We start from the raw sequence: 7,677 nt of genomic DNA on the forward strand, positions 1-7,677 counted from the left end.
TTACCTGTAAAGATGCTTCTACAAGCTAATGAGTGATGGGCATGCTGCCTCTGTGACTGCACGGCCTCACAGTCAGACTCACAGCAACAGTGTAACCTGAGCGCACAGACGATTGTGTTTCACTCATCAATATTTGAATTATTGGCGACTGTCAAGCCACTGTAGCTCGTCTCAGCTCGCGCTCTGTGCCCACAAAGTTAGTCCCATTGTCCGAGCGCAGTTCTTGTACCTGACCTCGTCTTGCGATGAAACGTCGTAAGGCGTTAATGAAAGAGTCAGTGTCAAGAGATGAGGAAACCTCAATATGTGCTGCTCTAATTGCCAAACAAGTAAAAATAACACCATACCGCTTCACAAGACATCTCGCACGCTTCACTTCAAATGGACCAAAATAGTCCACTCCAACAAAGCTAAATGGGGGTTTCTCAGGGGTCACTCTGCTTTCAGGCAACTCAGCCATCTGCTGCTGGCCTGCAGCTCCATGAAACCTTCTGCAGGTCACACACCTCGACATGATGCTTCGAATCAAAGTACCAGCACCAGGAATCCAGTATTTCTGATGCAGCTTTGAGAGTATGTGGTTCCTTCCACCATGACCCACCTCTTTATGAATATGCTGTAGAATGAGATTAGAAATGTGAAGCTCTTTAGCGATTATGACAGGATGCTTGGAATCTTCTGACATGACAGCCCTACTGAGACGTCCGCCAACCCGCAGCACATCATCCTCCAAAACAGGATTCAACTTATATATGTGGCTGCTTCGTTTCACAGACTCTCCCCTTTGGAGACGAGAAATTTCTTCGGCATATCTTTTCCTCTGACAGAACTTAATTATTTGCATCTCAGCATCCTCAATCTCTCCCAATGAAAGAAAGCCATGCCGGAAATCAACCTTATGTTGAGCATCTTCAGACTGAATTGTATCAGATGCAGACTGGAAATGTATCTTCTTGCGATGCAATAGCAATGTCTTGAACCTCAAAATCCAACCCATCACCCTGATGAGACGAGTCCAGGATGAGGCACGATGGATTAAAAGGGTCAGAGGATGATCATCATCGTGTGCCTGTAAGACCTCGATGGCAGCAGACACCTTAACTTCAGGATCTTCATGTGGAAGTTCTTGCAAGTTTTCTGGGTTCACAGGCCAATTGTTCTCTGGCTGTGTAAGAAATGCAGGACCAGATATCCATTCAGTGTCACGTAAAAAGGTCTCTGCCTTCATACCTCTGGAGGCAAGGTCCGCAGGGTTATGTGTGGTGTTCACATACCTCCATTGGGAGGCACTAGAAGCCTTGAGGATTTCTGACACTCTGTTCGCCACAAAAACACGGAACCTGGAAGTCTCATCGTTTATATATTTCAACACTGCGGTGCCGTCCGTCCAAAAGACAGAGTTTAAGAGAAAGTCCATCTTGAACTGCTGTTTCCATAGCTTGTCCAGTGTGACAGCAGAAACTCTGTTGGCAGTAACTGTTGCCAAACATCCTGGCCTTCCACAGCATTCTCGATTAAGTGGCCCATTCACTGTCCAGCCAAGCACAGTCCTAATGGCAAAAGGTCCATCACCTACACTCCGGATGACCTCCAAAGGTTCTAGAGCTCTGGGCATATTCATGCCAATCAAAAGCTCAACATTGGCATTTCTGGCAAATGAACATGCTTCAAATGTGGCCAGTCATCCAGGTCCTGTTGATTTGAGATGTTACCAATATCTACAGGCATTTTATGCTGAGTGAAGAGGTCAGGCATATCACAGTACATGTCACTGTCCAATCCAGCAACTTCAAGTTCAGGTACAATGAAACTGTCCACCACTTTCTCCTGTCCCATGGTGCGCAGGAGAATCTTTGTCCTCCTCCCAGCAATATTCAGCTTGTCCATAAGACCCACTGTACAAAAGGATGCTGAACTCCCTTGGTCCAGAAAGGCATACGTTTCCACTATTCTTTGACCTCTCTTTGATTTTACTTTAACTGGCACAATGGCAAGCTTACACTCCTGTTCACCGGCCCCAGTAAGACCACTAGTCTGGATCGTAACAGGAATGTTATCTGCCTCACTATTAGGTTTGACTTCATTCTTCTCTTTGTGGTGGATGTGGAGCATACTTGCATGTCGGAGACCACAGATTTCTGCATTCTTTGCTTATGTGCCCAGTACACAAACAGCCAAAACAGATGCTGTTCTTTTTAAGAAACTAAATCTTCTCATTATGAGGTTTCTTATCAAGCAGAGCACATGACTCCAGTGTGTGTCCGCCTTTGCAGAAAAAACAAGCCTTCACAGTGCTGTGACGATCTTGAGCCCCTGTCTGATTCTGTCTCGCAACATCAGAGACTGTTGTGGCAAAGCTACTTCCTTTGGCTCTTAGATGTGGAGAACGTTTCCCTCCATTGCTGCCCTTGGCTGCTAGATGTGTTGCTGGAACGTCACATAGATTTCCAAAGACGGGATCTGTTGCAATTTTAACTTGACGCTGAAGGAAGGAAACAATGTCAACGAATGCAGCTCTGCGATGTTGCCTTTCCTGAATGTCACATGCTACTGTTCGCCATTTGTCTTTTAACTTATATGGCAGTCTTCTAACCACAGCAAGCATATTGGCAGGTGTATTTAATTCAGAGAGATCATTAATCTCTTCCATTGCATTGCAGCATCCACGTAAGAACAAACAATATGCCTGAAGAGCTTTTCCACCTTCCGATCTAATCAGTGGCCATGAGTGAACTTTGTTCAAATAAGCAGATGCAATCACATGTCCATTCCCAAAGTGCTCATACAGCAGAGGCTTTGTCTTTACATATCCAGCACTCAGACATATGTTGACAGCTTTTAACAAGTTCATTGGGCTGCCCCTTGGTGTACTGTGCAAGATAATGCAGGCAGTCGCCAGCATCGCCAGTCTTCGCTTCTATGACCTGTTCAAACGAGCGCATAAAGGCCTGAAAATGTAAAGGGTCACCATCAAAGGTTTGAATCTCCCTTTTGGGAAGTGAAGAAAGGCTTTGCTGATGGACCAACATACAAGTTAATTCATTTTGTTTTTCCATAATGGACAACAGATTTTCATTGGCTACTGGATGAGCAGCTTGTGGCTTAGGCAAAGGTGGAATTGGTCCAAAAGCGTCAGAAGGCCCCATAAGAGCGGGTGCAGGCCTTTCCCTTTTCATATTCTGTTGCACTGTTTTTACTTGAAGCTCTGCATTCCCAGTGATTGCATTTCCTTTTGTAAGCGTCTGTGGAACAAAAGTCTCTGCATCCGCATTAAGAATTTCAAGGCTGTTCCCCTTTGTTTTAAAATATGATTCCATTCCATTAGATTTCCGTGAAGCGACGCTCCGCGTAGTGGATCCAGTTCTCAGCACGTTCACCTTTGCAACAGCTATATCCGCTTCAAGCTGAAGTTGTTCTTTCTTTCTTCTCAATTGTTCCTCCTGTTCTTCAAGAGAGTGTTTTTCTTTGAGCATATGTTGACGTGCGAGCAAGGCGGCCATTTCAGCTTCTGCCCTGAGACGTGCAGATGAAGTAGATGATACTCTTGAGCTTGACCTACTGCCTTGATTTGACACACTGTCGGATGGCAACACGTCATCATTAACATCATTCTGAGGATTGAGAGGTGATTGAGGTTCTTTTCCAGTGTGCTCTCGCACCTCCATTTCTCCTCCCAGGGAAGTTTCCTGTGACTGTGCCTTGTCAGATGATGGCCTCCCCGAACGTTTATCAGTTTCAGAAAGCCATATCTTAACATCCTCCATAAACCCTTTATTGTATTTAGCGATGCTTGAGAACCATGTATTTTGTTTATCTTTCTCATCAAATGAGATTAGAGAAAGTAAAGATTCATGCAATGCACTGGCATCCTTAAACAGGTGTGTTAACTCATCAAACTGTTTTTTGACTTGTGAATGATTTTTATCATCTTTCATTAGCTCTTTAAGAGACATAATAACACTTTTCATTTTGTTTACATGCCTTTTCCGATCTGTTTGGATGGTTTCAATTTTGTTTGCAAGAGCTTTCTCAGTGAGGGAAATTAATCTTTTATCCTTTTCAGTTTTTCCAACAACAGATGCAGCCTGCGATCCACTCATTTTAAGCATTCAACATGAGCAGCATGCCAAAATCCAAAACAAAGGCAACAGCAATTCCTTCAAACTCAGTTGAACGCCTGCAGAGCCACAGCACACACACACACCAAATCCAACAGCAAACGTAGCGGTGGGCGTGTCACAAAAACATCTTCGTATGGTCAGAATCCAAACTGCGTTCAAACAAACAACACACAGCACAAAAACACAGTTTACATACCACCGTCGTCTTCTCCTTATCTGTCAGACTAGCCGATTTTATGGGTGTAGTGGCGGCGGTGTGTGGGCTCGCGTCGGTGTTTATTCAGCGCTGATTGCGGGAGGCTCCATTGCCGTCGCACTTTTTTCTGACAAATATTGGCGACTGTCAAGCCTTTGAGTCGCCGAGCAGCTGAATAGGGGAATAATGTTGATGCGCCCGCTGTTTAAAACGTAAGTCAAAGTTCCAGGTTAAAACTCCTTTATTTGTTACCAAATCCTTAAAATCCGTAGAAAAACAGTGATCAAAAACATTCTAAGCTTGAGCGGTCAGCAAAAGTCGACTTCCCCCATCACCCACTCATTCACAAAAATTCCCTCGGGCCGTGAACAGGTGATATAGCAATCACTATTACTATTACCGACACCACGTGACCCAAAGCTACGCCTATCCACAACATTAATATTAATCTAATTACTATAGTTAATATGAATGGTGTCAGACAGGAATGCCGAGACAACCATTGCTGGGCTCTGCAGTTCTCCGATAGTCTTCAGTGCTGTTCCAACAGTCCATATTGCTTTTTATTTAAAACTACGGCAGCAAATCAGTCTTTTAACAAACCTTCTGTATATAAGATAAAATGGCCAAACCTGAAGTACTGACAACACTGACTGTATTTTGTTGTTTAGGTATGCAGGCTTTTCAAGAGAAACTAAACCTAAATTACATCAAACTTTACTCTTTCATTGCTGGTTCAACCAATTCAATTCAATTCAATTCAATTCAATTTTATTTATATAGCGCCAAATCACAACAAAAGTCGCCTCAAGGCGCTTCATAGATACAGAGAAAAACCCAACAATCATATGACCCCCTATGAGCAAGCACTTTGGCGACAGTGGGAAGGAAAAACTCCCTTTTAACAATCCACTCACATCATCGGGCAACGTAATCTCACCATCCTGCAGATTCTTTTTATCGCCCAAGCAGAAGTTCCAAGACGTAACATTCAGTCTGCACACGGACGGCCACGCTCACCAACCCAGCCTGCCTGCAATGCTCTGCGCCCAAAGTAAAACACATTAGTAATATATTATAATCTCACTATAGTTTGTTTTCTTCTCAAGAACTGAACACCGTCTGTGGGTGAAGTGCAACTAGTTTGATCTTTGCAAATCCACATATTTGACTTGGGTGTGATTCAGGCCAACAGTAGATAGTCATGTGGCCTTGTGCAACTTTACAAGTCAACCTTTAGGGAACTGATCTCAGACGATGCTCTGGCACAGACTGAACACTCTTCATCACGTTTTATCTATAAAAGCAAACGAGAAAGAACATCTGGTTTACTGGCTCACAGTTTTACCCATGGAGATCTAGAGGAGTTTGAAACATATCAGTAACATACTTGGTTTAGCTGCACATTTACAGAGGAAGGACTTTTGGCTGAACAATGCCTGCTTTAGTCCTTTACAGACTGACATGCTGATCGTGAACTTCAGGCATCCAAATGAAGTTAATGCATTTCAGACTGGGAGGTAGATGCTACCCTCAGAAGGAGAGAGGAAACGAGAAGGCTCAGTAAGCATCTCCATTTCCCACACCTGCCACAGGAGGGTGTAGGGTCTGCAATGGCAACGTCCTGGAGCACCACCAAGTCCAGGGCAGCACCCACCACAGAGAGCACGCAGAGTCACAACACCAGTCATCCACTCAGTTACCACAGAGTTTGCTGTTTAATCCTGTATGACCAAATCAACTGCAGCAATTCTAGCGAAAGCAATCGAATTTAACCCTCCGCAGCATCCTCCTCGTAAGCTCTCAGCTCTTGCAGGAACACATTCAAAAGTGCATAAATTCAAAGGTTGTTTTCTCATGAACTTCATGTCAAGCTCAGTCTTCAGGTCGGCAGTAGTCCACACATTCCAACCAACTTAAAATGGGGAAATTTGGTTCAAGTCACTTTGCTGTTCAGAATTTTCCAGTATTACACTCACAGGGAAATCGAGCCACAGTTATAGAAGTGCAGACCATGTCATTCACTGCAGAGGAAAGCAGGAGTCTCCAGGTTAGTGAGTCTCTCGCCTGCAGAGTGGTCTTTCTTCACCAGAGCAGCATCTGCAGCATCCCCCCCCCATGCTTCAAGTCAGCAGAAAAACGTCCTTTTAGTTTCTAAGAGTCATGAGGTGAATTTTGGGGTTAGCTCGTTAAACGTGTTAGCGCTGTGCAGCCCCACGCATGGAGCGATCCGTGTTAACGAGCGTTAATGCGGTTATGGCGTTAACGTCATTTTAATGAGATTAATGCTGACAGCATTATTATTTATATATATTTTAACCTAATGAAGGATATTAATATGATTCTAATTATTGACTTATCACACAGATAATTGTCAATAGAAAAAGAAAATAGAATAACCCACAATGGAAAAGTGTATTAAACCTACACATTAGGAAAATGGATGGATAAAAAATTGAAACCCAAACACGATGATAAAGCCAGACAGGATTACCTGGTTACTGGATGCTATATTTAGAAGTGGTTTACAACAAATGTCTCTTTAAGAAGAGGGAAACTTTGTGTTTAAGTCAAGTGTTTCCTTGACATATGCACACACCTGACCTCCTCCAGGTGTGGCTCTGAGGCTCACTAAAAGTGAGCCTGACTTTGACCTTAGCATCATAATCAGAGCGCGATGTTTTAGGGTGAATCTGACCCTGTAAACACGTCATTACTATTGAGAGACCTTTCCAGTGTTCACTTATGAGGTTGCAACCAAAAATTAAATTGACAAAAGAGATAAATACCCTCTGGGCCAAAAGGACTGCAGTGGGATATTTTAGGGGTTACCCACAGCTGGAAACATCGTCAGTTTAAAATGGATGAAAGCATCACATTAGTACATTTTTCTCAGTGCCTAAAACAGGACTTTTATTTGTGTTAGGTAATCACAATGCCAAGTTTATTATGTAAGCAGCAAGTTGTGGGTGGGACACACAAATGCACATGTGCTGTGGACCCTACACAGGAGAGCAGCTCAGTGTTTGGCACACGTGTGTTAGGACGATCATTTTTCTTTGTATGAACTTGTGCTGTCACTGAGTCCAGTGCCTGGTTAAGTATCCATTTTTCTTGAATATTGCCACAAGGAGACACATCAACCTGATTCTAGGTAGAAATGAAATGCACACACCTGTGTGTGATTCCCTGTGACAGCCTGCTTTAGCTAACCACACCTTCTAAAAAATGTTAAATATTATGACTAATAAGTCCTTAGATGATTGGAATGATGGTGTCTGCCCAACAATGCGTCAGGCTCGCTCGCCAGGCCGGGTGTGTTATTACAGCACAGTCGAGACAAGGGAGCTTAAATCAGCA

The sequence above is a fragment of the Perissodus microlepis genome, chromosome 14 (assembly GCF_051167445.1).
Source record: "Perissodus microlepis isolate ML-2025 ecotype Zambia chromosome 14, ASM5116744v1, whole genome shotgun sequence".
NCBI classification, from domain to species: Eukaryota; Metazoa; Chordata; class Actinopteri; order Cichliformes; family Cichlidae; genus Perissodus; species Perissodus microlepis.